This window comes from Amia ocellicauda, unplaced genomic scaffold (genome assembly GCF_036373705.1).
Source record: "Amia ocellicauda isolate fAmiCal2 unplaced genomic scaffold, fAmiCal2.hap1 HAP1_SCAFFOLD_223, whole genome shotgun sequence".
NCBI classification, from domain to species: Eukaryota; Metazoa; Chordata; class Actinopteri; order Amiiformes; family Amiidae; genus Amia; species Amia ocellicauda.
Window position 1 is genome coordinate 36482 of NW_027102786.1, and position 16250 is coordinate 52731.

The 16250-nt window shown below is 43.3% G+C and overlaps 14 non-coding genes across 14 annotated transcripts; all 14 read left to right on the plus strand.

Moving 5' to 3' along the window:
- Nucleotides 1-72: 72 nt before the first annotated feature.
- LOC136725802 (5S ribosomal RNA) lies at nt 73-191 on the plus strand. The gene has a single exon (XR_010807717.1). It is a non-coding gene; the product is annotated as a 5S ribosomal RNA (ribosomal RNA).
- A 1056-nt stretch (nt 192-1247) lies between these two features.
- On the plus strand, nt 1248-1366 carry LOC136725813 (5S ribosomal RNA). The gene has a single exon (XR_010807727.1). It is a non-coding gene; the product is annotated as a 5S ribosomal RNA (ribosomal RNA).
- A 1066-nt stretch (nt 1367-2432) lies between these two features.
- LOC136725807 (5S ribosomal RNA) lies at nt 2433-2551 on the plus strand. The gene has a single exon (XR_010807722.1). It is a non-coding gene; the product is annotated as a 5S ribosomal RNA (ribosomal RNA).
- A 1054-nt stretch (nt 2552-3605) lies between these two features.
- On the plus strand, nt 3606-3724 carry LOC136725794 (5S ribosomal RNA). The gene has a single exon (XR_010807711.1). It is a non-coding gene; the product is annotated as a 5S ribosomal RNA (ribosomal RNA).
- Nucleotides 3725-4765: 1041 nt separating this feature from the next.
- LOC136725791 (5S ribosomal RNA) lies at nt 4766-4884 on the plus strand. The gene has a single exon (XR_010807708.1). It is a non-coding gene; the product is annotated as a 5S ribosomal RNA (ribosomal RNA).
- A 1066-nt stretch (nt 4885-5950) lies between these two features.
- LOC136725762 (5S ribosomal RNA) lies at nt 5951-6069 on the plus strand. The gene has a single exon (XR_010807682.1). It is a non-coding gene; the product is annotated as a 5S ribosomal RNA (ribosomal RNA).
- Nucleotides 6070-7124: 1055 nt separating this feature from the next.
- LOC136725750 (5S ribosomal RNA) lies at nt 7125-7243 on the plus strand. Its single transcript, XR_010807674.1, has one exon. It is a non-coding gene; the product is annotated as a 5S ribosomal RNA (ribosomal RNA).
- A 1066-nt stretch (nt 7244-8309) lies between these two features.
- On the plus strand, nt 8310-8428 carry LOC136725764 (5S ribosomal RNA). Its single transcript, XR_010807683.1, has one exon. It is a non-coding gene; the product is annotated as a 5S ribosomal RNA (ribosomal RNA).
- Nucleotides 8429-9486: 1058 nt separating this feature from the next.
- On the plus strand, nt 9487-9605 carry LOC136725765 (5S ribosomal RNA). The gene has a single exon (XR_010807684.1). It is a non-coding gene; the product is annotated as a 5S ribosomal RNA (ribosomal RNA).
- Nucleotides 9606-10663: 1058 nt separating this feature from the next.
- Nucleotides 10664-10782, plus strand: LOC136725775 (5S ribosomal RNA). The gene has a single exon (XR_010807693.1). It is a non-coding gene; the product is annotated as a 5S ribosomal RNA (ribosomal RNA).
- Nucleotides 10783-11837: 1055 nt separating this feature from the next.
- On the plus strand, nt 11838-11956 carry LOC136725772 (5S ribosomal RNA). Its single transcript, XR_010807691.1, has one exon. It is a non-coding gene; the product is annotated as a 5S ribosomal RNA (ribosomal RNA).
- A 1066-nt stretch (nt 11957-13022) lies between these two features.
- On the plus strand, nt 13023-13141 carry LOC136725766 (5S ribosomal RNA). The gene has a single exon (XR_010807685.1). It is a non-coding gene; the product is annotated as a 5S ribosomal RNA (ribosomal RNA).
- A 1058-nt stretch (nt 13142-14199) lies between these two features.
- On the plus strand, nt 14200-14318 carry LOC136725767 (5S ribosomal RNA). The gene has a single exon (XR_010807686.1). It is a non-coding gene; the product is annotated as a 5S ribosomal RNA (ribosomal RNA).
- A 1066-nt stretch (nt 14319-15384) lies between these two features.
- LOC136725782 (5S ribosomal RNA) lies at nt 15385-15503 on the plus strand. The gene has a single exon (XR_010807700.1). It is a non-coding gene; the product is annotated as a 5S ribosomal RNA (ribosomal RNA).
- The last annotated feature ends 747 nt before the right edge of the window (nt 15504-16250 follow it).

Here is a 16250-nt window from a genome sequence, read left to right on the forward strand (position 1 = left end):
CAACTGTAAGTATGAACGGCAGAAACGGATATTGCCTTCCCTTTAAGTAGAGCGTCAGGGACAGCCTCCCTGGCTTACGGCCATACTAGCCTGAATACGCCCGATCTCGTCCGATCTCGGAAGCCAAGCAGGCTCGGGTCTGGTCAGTACTTGGATGGGAGACCGCCTGGGAATACCAGGTGCTGTAAGCTTCTGCACCTTTTTCACACCAGAGGGCGACAAATCACGAGTTTTAACTTTGGATACACACAATTTCATCATTATTTCAGATTTTACTTCCCCAAATACACAGGCATACAATAGATCTTGTTCTCCAACGTAAACGGTCCCTAGTAACTAGGGTACATTCGTAAATAAATTGAGCATCATGGCTAGAAGTGACTAAATGTTGCCTAATCTTTCTCATCGAGTAATGACACAATTACAGCAACACAAAAAGGAACTCCACCGGACAAAGTTCAGTGCTCACAAGGAGCCTCATTCAACACACACGGTTCCATTCCCATTCATGCAAAGCACGAAAGTGTAAAACTTGGGAACATACTTGAGAGCAAAGATCACATTCAATCTCATTCAAGGCACGGATGTGAATGCAACGGGATGAAATTACTGAAATGATGCCTGCCCTCGAGCTGTGATGATGGACTACCCGACTCGCCAATAATATTGGGTTCTGGTGTATTGAAATACAGGAGCTGCTGGATTTGTGTGTTTTATTACCCCCTCACCATAGTTTGTCAAATGTTTAAACAACTGAACTTATATTCAAGGTTTGTTTCTCTTCATATGTTTTACTGGTTTACATTTGTCTCAGCAACCTGTTGAATGATTCTTCTGCTTTCAAAACAAAATGACAACAGGATGAATGCACACACTTGAAAATACAATACATGCAATGTTATGCATCATAGTGATGCAACCTCCTTTCAGTTTCATACTGCATGTCAATTGAAATCCTTACTGAAATGCACACCTTCTCAAGATTGCGCTTGACTGGCGTGTCAGGCACTCAATTACAGCTGTTTTATCAAGACAATGTGTTTTTTTTTGTAAAATATAGTTCCGGTCTGGTGTGGCACCCCAGCTAACGCACAACGTTGCCACAACATGGCGTGTTAGCAGGGACTGTCTGCGGCGCGCTGCTGTGTCCCGGGCTTTAGAGTAGAGAGACAGTTCAACTGTAAGTATGAACGGCAGAAACGGATATTGCCTTCCCTTTAAGTAGAGCATCAGGGACAGCCTCCCTGGCTTACGGCCATACTAGCCTGAATACGCCCGATCTCGTCCGATCTCGGAAACCAAGCAGGCTCGGGCCTGGTCGGTACTTGGATGGGGGACCGCCTGGGAATACCAGGTGCTGTAAGCTTTTGCACCTTTTACACACCAGAGGGCGACAAATCACGAGTTTTAACTTTGGATACACACAATTTCATCATTATTTCAGATTTTACTTCCCCAAATACACAGGCATACAATAGATCTTGTTCTCCAACGTAAACGGTCCCTAGTAACTAGGGTACATTCGTAAATAAATTGAGCATCATGGCTAGAAGTGACTAAATGTTGCCTAATCTTTCTCATCAAGAAATGACACAATTACAGCAACACAAAAAGGAACTCCACCGGACAAAGTTCAGTGCTCACAAGGAGCCTCATTCAACACACACGGTTCCATTCCCATTCATGCAAAGCACGAAAGTGTAAAACTTGGGAACATACTTGAGAGCAAAGATCACATTCAATCTCATTCAAGGCACGGATGTGAATGCAACGGGATGAAATTACTGAAATGATGCCTGCCCTCGAACTGTGATGATGGACTACCCGACTCACCAATAATATTGGCTTCTGGTGTATTGAAGTACAGGAGCTGCTGGATTTGTGTGTTTTCTTACCCCCTCACCATAGTTTGTCAAATGTTTAAACAACTGAACTTATATTCAAGGTTTGTTTCTCTTCATATGTTTTACTGGTTTACATTTGTCTCAGCAACCTGTTGAATGATTCTTCTGCTTTCAAAACAAAATGACAACAGGATGAATGCACACACTTGAAAATACAATACATGCAATGTTATGCATCATAGTGATGCAACCTCCTTTCAGTTTCATACTGCATGTCAATTGAAATCCTTACTGAAATGTACACCTTCTCAAGATTGCGCTTGACTGGCGTGTCAGGCACTCAATTACAGCTGTTTTATCAAGACAATGTGTTCGTTATGTAAAATATAGTTCCGGTCTGGTGTGGCACCCCAGCTAACGCACAACGTTGCCACAACGTTGCCACAACGTGGCGTGTTAGCAGGGACTGTCTTTTCTTCGCCGGTGTGTCCCGGACTTTAGAGTAGAGAGACAGTTCAACTGCAAGTATGAGCGGCAGAAACGGATATTGCCTTCCCTTTAAGTAGTGCGTCAGGGACAGCCTCTCTGGCTTACGGCCATACTAGCCTGAATACGCCCGATCTCGTCCGATCTCAGAAGCTAAGCAGGCTCTGGCCTGGTTAGTACTTGGATGGGAGACTGCCTGGGAATACCAGGTGCTGTAAGCTTTTGCATCTTTTACACACCAGAGGGCGACAAATCACGAGTTTTAACTTTGGATACACGCAATTTCATCATTATTTCAGATTTTACTTCCCCAAATACACAGGCATACAATAGATCTTGTTCTCCAACGTAAACGGTCCCTAGTAACTAGCGTACATTCGTAAATAAATTGAGCATCATGGCTAGAAGTGACTAAATGTTGCCTAATCTTTCTCATCAAGAAATGACACAATTACAGCAACACAAAAAGGAACTCCACTGGACAAAGTTCAGTGCTCACAAGGAGCTTCATTCAACACACACGGTTCCATTCCCATTCATGCAAAGCATGAAAGTGTAAAACTTGGAAATATACTTGAGAGTAAAGATCACATTCAATCTCATTCAAGGCACGGATGTGAATGCAACGGGATGAAATTACTGAAATGATGCCTGCCCTCGAACTGTGATGATGGACTGCCCGACTCGCCAATAATATTGGGTTTTGGTGTATTGAAATACAGGAGCTGCTGGATTTGTGTGTTTTCTTACCCCCTCACCATAGTTTGTCAAATGTTTAAACAACTGAACTTATATTCAAGGTTTGTTTCTCTTCATATGTTTTACTGGTTAAATTTGTCTCAGCAACCTGTTGAATGATTCTTCTGCTTTCAAATTAAAATGACAACAGGATGAATGCACACACATGAAAATACAATACATGCAATGTTATGCATCATAGTGATGCAACCTCCTTTCAGTTTCATACTGCATGTCAATTGAAATCCTTACTGAAATGCACACCTTCTCAAGATTGCGCTTGACTGGCGTGTCAGGCACTCAATTACAGCTGTTTTATCAAGACAATGTGTTCGTTTTGTAAAATATAGTTCCGGTCTGGTGTGGCACCCCAGCTAACGCACAACGTTGCCACAACGTTTCGTGTTAGCAGGGACTGTCTACGGCGCGCTGGTGTGTCCCGGACTTTAGAGTAGAGAGACAGTTCAACTGCAAGTATGAGCGGCAGAAACGGATATTGCCTTCCCTTTAAGTAGAGCGTCAGGGACAGCCTCCCTGGCTTACGGCCATACTAGCCTGAATACGCCCGGTCTCGTCCGATCTCGGAAGCTAAGCAGGCTCGGGCCTGGTCAGTACTTGAATGGGAGACCGCCTGGGAATACCAGGTGCTGTAAGCTTTTGCACACCAGAGGGCGACAAATCACGAGTTTTAACTTTGGATACACGCAATTTCATCATTATTTCAGATTTGACTTCCCCAAATACACAGGCATACAATAGATCTTGTTCTCCAACGTAAACGGTCCCTAGTAACTAGGGTACATTCGTAAATAAATTGAGCATCATGGCTAGAAGTGACTAAATGTTGCCTAATCTTTCTCATCGAGAAATGACACAATTACAGCAACACAAAAAGGAACTCCACCGGACAAAGTTCAGTGCTCACAAGGAGCCTCATTCAACACACACGGTTCCATTCCCATTCATGCAAAGCACGAAAGTGTAAAACTTGGGAACATACTTGAGAGCAAAGATCACATTCAATCTCATTCAAGGCACGGATGTGAATGCAACGGGATGAAATTACTGAAATGATGCCTGCCCTCGAACTGTGATGATGGACTACCCGACTCGCCAATAATATTGGCTTCTGGTGTATTGAAATACAGGAGCTGCTGGATTTGTGTCATTTCTTACCCCCTCACCATAGTTTGTCAAATGTTTAAACAACTGAACTTATATTCAAGGTTTGTTTCTCTTCATATGTTTTACTGGTTTACATTTGTCTCAGCAACCTGTTGAATGATTCTTCTGCTTTCAAAACAAAATGACAACAGGATGAATGCACACACTTGAAAATACAATACATGCAATGTTATGCATCATAGTGATGCAACCTCCTTTCAGTTTCATACTGCATGTCAATTGAAATCCTTACTGAAATGCACACCTTCTCAAGATTGCGCTTGAATGGCGTGTCAGGCACTCAATTACAGCTGTTTTATCAAGACAATGTGTTCGTTTTGTAATACATAGGTCTGGTGTGGCACCCCAGCTAACGCACAACGTTGCCACAACGTTTCGTGTTAGCAGGGACTGTCTGCGGCGTGCTGGTGTGTCCCGGACTTTAGAGTAGAGAGACAGTTCAACTGTAAGTATGAGCGGCAGAAACGGATATTGCCTTCCCTTTAAGTAGAGCGTCAGGGACAGCCTCCCTGGCTTACGGCCATACTAGCCTGAATACGCCCGATCTCGTCCGATCTCGGAAACTAAGCAGGCTCGGGCCTGGTCAGTACTTGGATGGGAGACCGCCTGGGAATACCAGGTGCTGTAAGCTTTTGCATCTTTTACACACCAGAGGGCGACAAATCACGAGTTTTAACTTTGGATACACGCAATTTCATCATTATTTCAGATTTGACTTCCCCAAATACACAGGCATACAATAGATCTTGTTCTCCAATGTAAACGGTCCCTAGTAACTAGGGTACATTCGTAAATAAATTGAGCATCATGGCTAGAAGTGACTAAATGTTGCCTAATCTTTCTCATCGAGAAATGACACAATTACAGCAACACAAAAAGGAACTCCACCGGACAAAGTTCAGTGCTCACAAGGAGCCTCATTCAACACACACGGTTCCATTCCCATTCATGCAAAGCACGAAAGTGTAAAACTTGGGAACATACTTGAGAGCAAAGATCACATTCAATCTCATTCAAGGCACGGATGTGAATGCAACGGGATGAAATTACTGAAATGATGCCTGCCCTCGAACTGTGATGATGGACTACCCGACTCGCCAATAATATTGGGTTCTGGTGTATTGAAATACAGGAGCTGCTGGATTTGTGTGTTTTCTTACCCCCTCACCATAGTTTGTCAAATGTTTAAACAACTGAACTTATATTCAAGGTTTGTTTCTCTTCATATGTTTTACTGGTTTACATTTGTCTCAGCAACCTGTTGAATGATTCTTCTGCTTTCAAAACAAAATGACAACAGGATGAATGCACACACTTGTAAAAACAATACATGCAATGTTATGCATCATAGTGATGCAACCTCCTTTCAGTTTCATACTGCATGTCAATTGAAATCCTTACTGAAATGCACACCTTCTCAAGATTGCGCTTGACTGGCGTGTCAGGCACTCAATTACAGCTGTTTTATCAAGACAATGTGTTCGTTTTGTAATATATAGTTCCGGTCTGGTGTGGCACCCCAGCTAACGCACAACGTTGCCACAATGTTGCCACAACGTGGCGTGTTAGCAGGGACTGTCTGCGGCGCGCTGGTGTGTCCCGGGCTTTAGAGTAGAGAGACAGTTCAACTGTAAGTATGAACGGCAGAAACGGATATTGCCTTCCCTTTAAGTAGAGCGTCAGGGACAGCATTCCTAGCTTACGGCCATACTAGCCTGAATACGCCCGATCTCGTCCGATCTCGGAAGCTAAGCAGGCTCGGGCCTGGTCAGTACTTGGATGGGAGACCGCCTGGGAATACCAGGTGCTGTAAGCTTTTGCATCTTTTACACACCAGAGGGCGACATATCACGAGTTTTAACTTTGGATACACGCAATTTCATCATTATTTCAGATTTGACTTCCCCAAATACACAGGCATACAATAGATCTTGTTCTCCAATGTAAACGGTCCCTAGTAACTAGGGTACATTCATAAATAAATTGAGCATCATGGCTAGAAGTGACTAAATGTTGCCTAATCTTTCTCATCGAGAAATGACAGAATTACAGCAACACAAAAAGGAACTCCACCGGACAAAGTTCAGTGCTCACAAGGAGCCTCATTCAACACACACGGTTCCATTCCCATTCATGCAAAGCACGAAAGTGTAAAACTTGGGAACATACTTGAGAGCAAAGATCACATTCAATCTCATTCAAGGCACGGATGTGAATGCAACAAGATGAAATTACTGAAATGATGCCTGCCCTCGAACTGTGATGATGGACTACCCGACTCGCCAATAATATTGGGTTCTGGTGTATTGAAATACAGGAGCTGCTGGATTTGTGTGTTTTCTTACCCCCTCACCATAGTTTGTCAAATGTTTAAACAACTGAACTTATATTCAAGGTTTGTTTCTCTTCATATGTTTTACTGGTTTACATTTGTCTCAGCAACCTGTTGAATGATTCTTCTGCTTTCAAAACAAAATGACAACAGGATGAATGCACACACTTGAAAATACAATACATGCAATGTTATGCATCATAGTGATGCAACCTCCTTTCAGTTTCATACTGCATGTCAATTGAAATCCTTACTGAAATGCACACCTTCTCAAGATTGCGCTTGACTGGCGTGTCAGGCACTCAATTACAGCTGTTTTATCAAGACAATGTGTTCGTTTTGTAATATATAGTTCCGGTCTGGTGTGGCACCCCAGCTAACGCACAACGTTGCCACAACGTTTCGTGTTAGCAGGGACTGTCTGCGGCGCGCTGGTGTGTCCCGGACTTTAGAGTAGAGAGACAGTTCAATTGCAAGTATGAGCGGCAGAAACGGATATTGCCTTCCCTTTAAGTAGAGCGTCAGGGACAGCCTCTCTGGCTTACGGCCATACTAGCCTGAATACGCCCGATCTCATCCGATCTCGGAAGCTAAGCAGGCTCGGGCCTGGTCAGTACTTGGATGGGAGACCGCCTGGGAATACCAGGTGCTGTAAGCTTTTGCATCTTTTACACACCAGAGGGCGACAAATCACGAGTTTTAACTTTGGATACACGCAATTTCATCATTATTTCAGATTTGACTTCCCCAAATACACAGGCATACAATAGATCTTGTTCTCCAACGTAAACGGTCCCTAGTAACTAGTGTACATTCGTAAATAAATTGAGCATCATGGCTAGAAGTGACTAAATGTTGCCTAATCTTTCTCATCGAGAAATGACACAATTACAGCAACACAAAAAGGAACTCCACCGGACAAAGTTCAGTGCTCACAAGGAGCCTCATTCAACACACACGGTTCCATTCCCATTCATGCAAAGCACGAAAGTGTAAAACTTGGGACAATACTTGAGAGCAAAGATCACATTCAATCTCATTCAAGGCACGGATGTGAATGCAACGGGATGAAATTACTGAAATGATGCCTGCCCTCGAACTGTGATGATGGACTACCCGACTCGCCAATAATATTGGGTTCTGGTGTATTGAAATACAGGAGCTGCTGGATTTGTGTGTTTTCTTACCCCCTCACCATAGTTTGTCAAATGTTTAAACAACTGAACTTATATTCAAGGTTTGTTTCTCTTCATATGTTTTACTGGTTTACATTTGTCTCAGCAACCTGTTGAATGATTCTTCTGCTTTCAAAACAAAATGACAACAGGATGAATGCACACACTTGAAAATACAATACATGCAATGTTATGCATCATAGTGATGCAACCTCCTTTCAGTTTCATACTGCATGTCAATTGAAATCCTTACTGAAATGCACAACTTCTCAAGATTGCGCTTGACTGGCGTGTCAGGCACTCAATTACAGCTGTTTTATCAAGACAATGTGTTCGTTTTGTAATATATAGTTCCGGTCTGGTGTGGCACCCCAGCTAACGCACAACGTTGCCACAATGTTGCCACAACGTGGCGTGTTAGCAGGGACTATCTGCGGCGCGCTGCTGTGTCCCGGGCTTTAGAGTAGAGAGACAGTTCAACTGTAAGTATGAACGGCAGAAACGGATATTGCCTTCCCTTTAAGTAGAGCGTCAGGGACAGCCTTTCTGGCTTACGGCCATACTAGCCTGAATACGCCCGATCTCGTCCGATCTCGGAAGCTAAGCAGGCTCGGGCCTGGTCAGTACTTGGATGGGAGACCGCCTGGGAATACCAGGTGCTGTAAGCTTTTGCATCTTTTACACACCAGAGGGCGACAAATCACGAGTTTTAACTTTGGATACACGCAATTTCATCATTATTTCAGATTTGACTTCCCCAAATACACAGGCATACAATAGATCTTGTTCTCCAACGTAAACGGTCCCTAGTAACTAGGGTACATTCATAAATAAATTGAGCATCATGGCTAGAAGTGACTAAATGTTGCCTAATCTTTCTCATCGAGAAATGACACAATTACAGCAACACAAAAAGGAACTCCACCGGACAAAGTTCAGTGCTCACAAGGAGCCTCATTCAACACACACGGTTCCATTCCCATTCATGCAAAGCACGAAAGTGTAAAACTTGGGAACATACTTGAGAGCAAAGATCACATTCAATCTCATTCAAGGCACGGATGTGAATGCAACGGGATGAAATTACTGAAATGATGCCTGCCCTCGAACTGTGATGATGGACTACCCGACTCGCCAATAATATTGGGTTCTGGTGTATTGAAATACAGGAGCTGCTGGATTTGTGTGTTTTCTTACCCCCTCACCATAGTTTGTCAAATGTTTAAACAACTGAACTTATATTCAAGGTTTGTTTCTCTTCATATGTTTTACTGGTTTACATTTGTCTCAGCAACCTCAGCAAAAATGATTCTTCTACTTTCAAAACAAAATGACAACAGGATGAATGCACACACTTGAAAATACAATACATGCAATGTTATGCATCATAGTGATGCAACCTCCTTTCAGTTTCATACTGCATGTCAATTGAAATCCTTACTGAAATGCACACCTTCTCAAGATTGCGCTTGACTGGCGTGTCAGGCACTCAATTACAGCTGTTTTATCAAGACAATGTGTTCGTTTTGTAATATATAGTTCCGGTCTGGTGTGGCACCCCAGCTAACGCACAACGTTGCCACAACGTTTCGTGTTAGCAGGGACTGTCTGCGGCGCGCTGGTGTGTCCCGGACTTTAGAGTAGAGAGACAGTTCAACTGCAAGTATGAGCGGCAGAAACGGATATTGCCTTCCCTTTAAGTAGAGCGTCAGGGACAGCCTCCCTGGCTTACGGCCATACTAGCCTGAATACGCCCGATCTCGTCCGATCTCGGAAGCTAAGCAGGCTCGGGCCTGGTCAGTACTTGGATGGGAGACCGCCTGGGAATACCAGGTGCTGTAAGCTTTTGCATCTTTTACACACCAGAGGGCGACAAATCACGAGTTTTAACTTTGGATACACGCAATTTCATCATTATTTCAGATTTGACTTCCCCAAATACACAGGCATACAATAGATCTTGTTCTCCAACGTAAACGGTCCCTAGTAACTAGGGTACATTCGTAAATAAATTGAGCATCATGGCTAGAAGTGACTAAATGTTGCCTAATCTTTCTCATCGAGAAATTACACAATTACAGCAACACAAAAAGGAACTCCACCGGACAAAGTTCAGTGCTCACAAGGAGCCTCATTCAACACACACGGTTCCATTCCCATTCATGCAAAGCACGAAAGTGTAAAACTTGGGAACATACTTGAGAGCAAAGATCACATTCAATCTCATTCAAGGCACGGATGTGAATGCAACGGGATGAAATTACTGAAATGATGCCTGCCCTCGAACTGTGATGATGGACTACCCGACTCGCCAATAATATTGGGTTCTGGTGTATTGAAATACAGGAGCTGCTGGATTTGTGTGTTTTCTTACCCCCTCACCATAGTTTGTCAAATGTTTAAACAACTGAACTTATATTCAAGGTTTGTTTCTCTTCATATGTTTTACTGGTTTACATTTGTCTCAGCAACCTCAGCAAAAATGATTCTTCTACTTTCAAAACAAAATGACAACAGGATGAATGCACACACTTGAAAATACAATACATGCAATGTTATGCATCATAGTGATGCAACCTCCTTTCAGTTTCATACTGCATGTCAATTGAAATCCTTACTGAAATGCACACCTTCTCAAGATTGCGCTTGACTGGCGTGTCAGGCACTCAATTACAGCTGTTTTATCAAGACAATGTGTTCGTTTTGTAATATATAGTTCCGGTCTGGTGTGGCACCCCAGCTAACGCACAACGTTGCCACAACGTTTCGTGTTAGCAGGGACTGTCTGCGGCGCGCTGGTGTGTCCCGGACTTTAGAGTAGAGAGACAGTTCAACTGCAAGTATGAGCGGCAGAAACGGATATTGCCTTCCCTTTAAGTAGAGCGTCAGGGACAGCCTCCCTGGCTTACGGCCATACTAGCCTGAATACGCCCGATCTCGTCCGATCTCGGAAGCTAAGCAGGCTCGGGCCTGGTCAGTACTTAGATGGGAGACCGCCTGGGAATACCAGGTGCTGTAAGCTTTTGCATCTTTTACACACCAGAGGGCGACAAATCACGAGTTTTAACTTTGGATACACGCAATTTCATCATTATTTCAGATTTGACTTCCCCAAATACACAGGCATACAATAGATCTTGTTCTCCAACGTAAACGGTCCCTAGTAACTAGGGTACATTCGTAAATAAATTGAGCATCATGGCTAGAAGTGACTAAATGTTGCCTAATCTTTCTCATCGAGAAATTACACAATTACAGCAACACAAAAAGGAACTCCACCGGACAAAGTTCAGTGCTCACAAGGAGCCTCATTCAACACACACGGTTCCATTCCCATTCATGCAAAGCACGAAAGTGTAAAACTTGGGAACATACTTGAGAGCAAAGATCACATTCAATCTCATTCAAGGCACGGATGTGAATGCAACGGGATGAAATTACTGAAATGATGCCTGCCCTCGAACTGTGATGATGGACTACCCGACTCGCCAATAATATTGGGTTCTGGTGTATTGAAATACAGGAGCTGCTGGATTTGTGTGTTTTCTTACCCCCTCACCATAGTTTGTCAAATGTTTAAACAACTGAACTTATATTCAAGGTTTGTTTCTCTTCATATGTTTTACTGGTTTACATTTGTCTCAGCAACCTGTTGAATGATTCTTCTGCTTTCAAAACAAAATGACAACAGGATGAATGCACACACTTGAAAATACAATACATGCAATGTTATGCATCATAGTGATGCAACCTCCTTTCAGTTTCATACTGCATGTCAATTGAAATCCTTACTGAAATGCACACCTTCTCAAGATTGCGCTTGACTGGCGTGTCAGGCACTCAATTACAGCTGTTTTATCAAGACAATGTGTTCGTTTTGTAATATATAGTTCCGGTCTGGTGTGGCACCCCAGCTAACGTACAACGTTGCCACAACGTTTCGTGTTAGCAGGGACTGTCTGCGGCGCGCTGGTGTGTCCCGGACTTTAGAGTAGAGAGACAGTTCAACTGCAAGTATGAGCGGCAGAAACGGATATTGCCTTCCCTTTAAGTAGAGCGTCAGGGACAGCCTCCCTGGCTTACGGCCATACTAGCCTGAATACGCCCGATCTCGTCCGATCTCGGAAGCTAAGCAGGCTCGGGCCTGGTCAGTACTTGGATGGGAGACCACCTGGGAAAACCAGGTGCTGTAAGCTTTTGCATCTTTTACACACCAGAGGGCGACAAATCACGAGTTTTAACTTTGGATACACGCAATTTCATCATTATTTCAGATTTGACTTCCCCAAATACACAGGCATACAATAGATCTTGTTCTCCAACGTAAACGGTCCCTAGTAACTAGGGTACATTCGTAAATAAATTGAGCATCATGGCTAGAAGTGACTAAATGTTGCCTAATCTTTCTCATCGAGAAATGACACAATTACAGCAACACAAAAAGGAACTCCACCGGACAGAGTTCAGTGCTCACAAGGAGCCTCATTCAACACACACGGTTCCATTCCCATTCATGCAAAGCACGAAAGTGTAAAACTTGGGAACATACTTGAGAGCAAAGATCACATTCAATCTCATTCAAGGCACGGATGTGAATGCAACGGGATGAAATTACTGAAATGATGCCTGCCCTCGAACTGTGATGATGGACTACCCGACTCGCCAATAATATTGGGTTCTGGTGTATTGAAATACAGGAGCTGCTGGATTTGTGTGTTTTCTTACCCCCTCACCATAGTTTGTCAAATGTTTAAACAACTGAACTTATATTCAAGGTTTGTTTCTCTTCATATGTTTTACTGGTTTACATTTGTCTCAGCAACCTGTTGAATGATTCTTCTGCTTTCAAAACAAAATGACAACAGGATGAATGCACACACTTGAAAATACAATACATGCAATGTAATGCATCATAGTGATGCAACCTCCTTTCAGTTTCATACTGCATGTCAATTGAAATCCTTACTGAAATGCACACCTTCTCAAGATTGCGCTTGACTGGCGTGTCAGGCACTCAATTACAGCTGTTTTATCAAGAGAATGTGTTCGTTTTGTAATATATAGTTCCGGTCTGGTGTGGCACCCCAGCTAACGCACAACGTTGCCACAATGTTGCCACAACGTGGCGTGTTATCAGGGACTGTCTGCGGCGCGCTGGTGTGTCCCGGGCTTTAGAGTAGAGAGACAGTTCAACTGTAAGTATGAACGGCAGAAACGGATATTGCCTTCCCTTTAAGTAGAGCGTCAGGGACAGCCTCCCTGGCTTACGGCCATACTAGCCTGAATACGCCCGATCTCGTCCGATCTCGGAAGCTAAGCAGGCTCGGGCCTGGTCAGTACTTGGATGGGAGACCGCCTGGGAATACCAGGTGCTGTAAGCTTTTGCATCTTTTACACACCAGAGGGCGACAAATCACGAGTTTTAACTTTGGATACACGCAATTTCATCATTATTTCAGATTTGACTTCCCCAAATACACAGGCATACAATAGATCTTGTTCTCCAACGTAAACGGTCCCTAGTAACTAGGGTACATTCATAAATAAATTGAGCATCATGGCTAGAAGTGACTAAATGTTGCCTAATCTTTCTCATCGAGAAATGACACAATTACAGCAACACAAAAAGGAACTCCACCGGACAAAGTTCAGTGCTCACAAGGAGCCTCATTCAACACACACGGTTCCATTCCCATTCATGCAAAGCACGAAAGTGTAAAACTTGGGAACATACTTGAGAGCAAAGATCACATTCAATCTCATTCAAGGCACGGATGTGAATGCAACGGGATGAAATTACTGAAATGATGCCTGCCCTCGAACTGTGATGATGGACTACCCGACTCGCCAATAATATTGGGTTCTGGTGTATTGAAATACAGGAGCTGCTGGATTTGTGTGTTTTCTTACCCCCTCACCATAGTTTGTCAAATGTTTAAACAACTGAACTTATATTCAAGGTTTGTTTCTCTTCATATGTTTTACTGGTTTACATTTGTCTCAGCAACCTCAGCAAAAATGATTCTTCTACTTTCAAAACAAAATGACAACAGGATGAATGCACACACTTGAAAATACAATACATGCAATGTTATGCATCATAGTGATGCAACCTCCTTTCAGTTTCATACTGCATGTCAATTGAAATCCTTACTGAAATGCACACCTTCTCAAGATTGCGCTTGACTGGCGTGTCAGGCACTCAATTACAGCTGTTTTATCAAGACAATGTGTTCGTTTTGTAATATATAGTTCCGGTCTGGTGTGGCACCCCAGCTAACGCACAACGTTGCCACAACGTTTCGTGTTAGCAGGGACTGTCTGCGGCGCGCTGGTGTGTCCCGGACTTTAGAGTAGAGAGACAGTTCAACTGCAAGTATGAGCGGCAGAAACGGATATTGCCTTCCCTTTAAGTAGAGCGTCAGGGACAGCCTCCCTGGCTTACGGCCATACTAGCCTGAATACGCCCGATCTCGTCCGATCTCGGAAGCTAAGCAGGCTCGGGCCTGGTCAGTACTTGGATGGGAGACCGCCTGGGAATACCAGGTGCTGTAAGCTTTTGCATCTTTTACACACCAGAGGGCGACAAATCACGAGTTTTAACTTTGGATACTCGCAATTTCATCATTATTTCAGATTTGACTTCCCCAAATACACAGGCATACAATAGATCTTGTTCTCCAACGTAAACGGTCCCTAGTAACTAGGGTACATTCGTAAATAAATTGAGCATCATGGCTAGAAGTGACTAAATGTTGCCTAATCTTTCTCATCGAGAAATTACACAATTACAGCAACACAAAAAGGAACTCCACCGGACAAAGTTCAGTGCTCACAAGGAGCCTCATTCAACACACACGGTTCCATTCCCATTCATGCAAAGCACGAAAGTGTAAAACTTGGGAACATACTTGAGAGCAAAGATCACATTCAATCTCATTCAAGGCACGGATGTGAATGCAACGGGATGAAATTACTGAAATGATGCCTGCCCTCGAACTGTGATGATGGACTACCCGACTCGCCAATAATATTGGCTTCTGGTGTATTGAAATACAGGAGCTGCTGGATTTGTGTCATTTCTTACCCCCTCACCATAGTTTGTCAAATGTTTAAACAACTGAACTTATATTCAAGGTTTGTTTCTCTTCATATGTTTTACTGGTTTACATTTGTCTCAGCAACCTGTTGAATGATTCTTCTGCTTTCAAAACAAAATGACAACAGGATGAATGCACACACTTGAAAATACAATACATGCAATGTTATGCATCATAGTGATGCAACCTCCTTTCAGTTTCATACTGCATGTCAATTGAAATCCTTACTGAAATGCACACCTTCTCAAGATTGCGCTTGACTGGCGTGTCAGGCACTCAATTACAGCTGTTTTATCAAGACAATGTGTTCGTTTTGTAAAATATAGTTCCGGTCTGGTGTGGCACCCCAGCTAACGCACAACGTTGCCACAATGTTGCCACAACGTGGCGTGTTAGCAGGGACTGTCTGCGGCGCGCTGGTGTGTCCCGGGCTTTAGAGTAGAGAGACAGTTCAACTGTAAGTATGAACGGCAGAAACGGATATTGCCTTCCCTTTAAGTAGAGCGTCAGGGACAGCCTCCCTGGCTTACGGCCATACTAGCCTGAATACGCCCGATCTCGTCCGATCTCGGAAGCCAAGCAGGCTCGGGCCTGGTCAGTACTTGGATGGGAGACCGCCTGGGAATACCAGGTGCTGTAAGCTTTTGCATCTTTTACACACCAGAGGGCGACAAATCACGAGTTTTAACTTTGGATACACGCAATTTCATCATTATTTCAGATTTGACTTCCCCAAATACACAGGCATACAATAGATCTTGTTCTCCAACGTAAACGGTCCCTAGTAACTAGGGTACATTCGTAAATAAATTGAGCATCATGGCTAGAAGTGACTAAATGTTGCCTAATCTTTCTCATCGAGAAATGACACAATTACAGCAACACAAAAAGGAACTCCACCGGACAAAGTTCAGTGCTCACAAGGAGCCTCATTCAACACACACGGTTCCATTCCCATTCATGCAAAGCACGAAAGTGTAAAACTTGGGAACATACTTGAGAGCAAAGATCACATTCAATCTCATTCAAGGCACGAATGTGAATGCAACGGGATGAAATTACTGAAATGATGCCTGCCCTCGAACTGTGATGATGGACTACCCGACTCGCCAATAATATTGGGTTCTGGTGTATTGAAATACAGGAGCTGCTGGATTTGTGTGTTTTCTTACCCCCTCACCATAGTTTGTCAAATGTTTAAACAACTGAACTTATATTCAAGGTTTGTTTCTCTTCATATGTTTTACTGGTTTACATTTGTCTCAGCAACCTGTTGAATGATTCTTCTGCTTTCAAAACAAAATGACAACAGGATGAATGCACACACTTGAAAATACAATACATGCAATGTTATGCATCATAGTGATGCAACCTCCTTTCAGTTTCATAC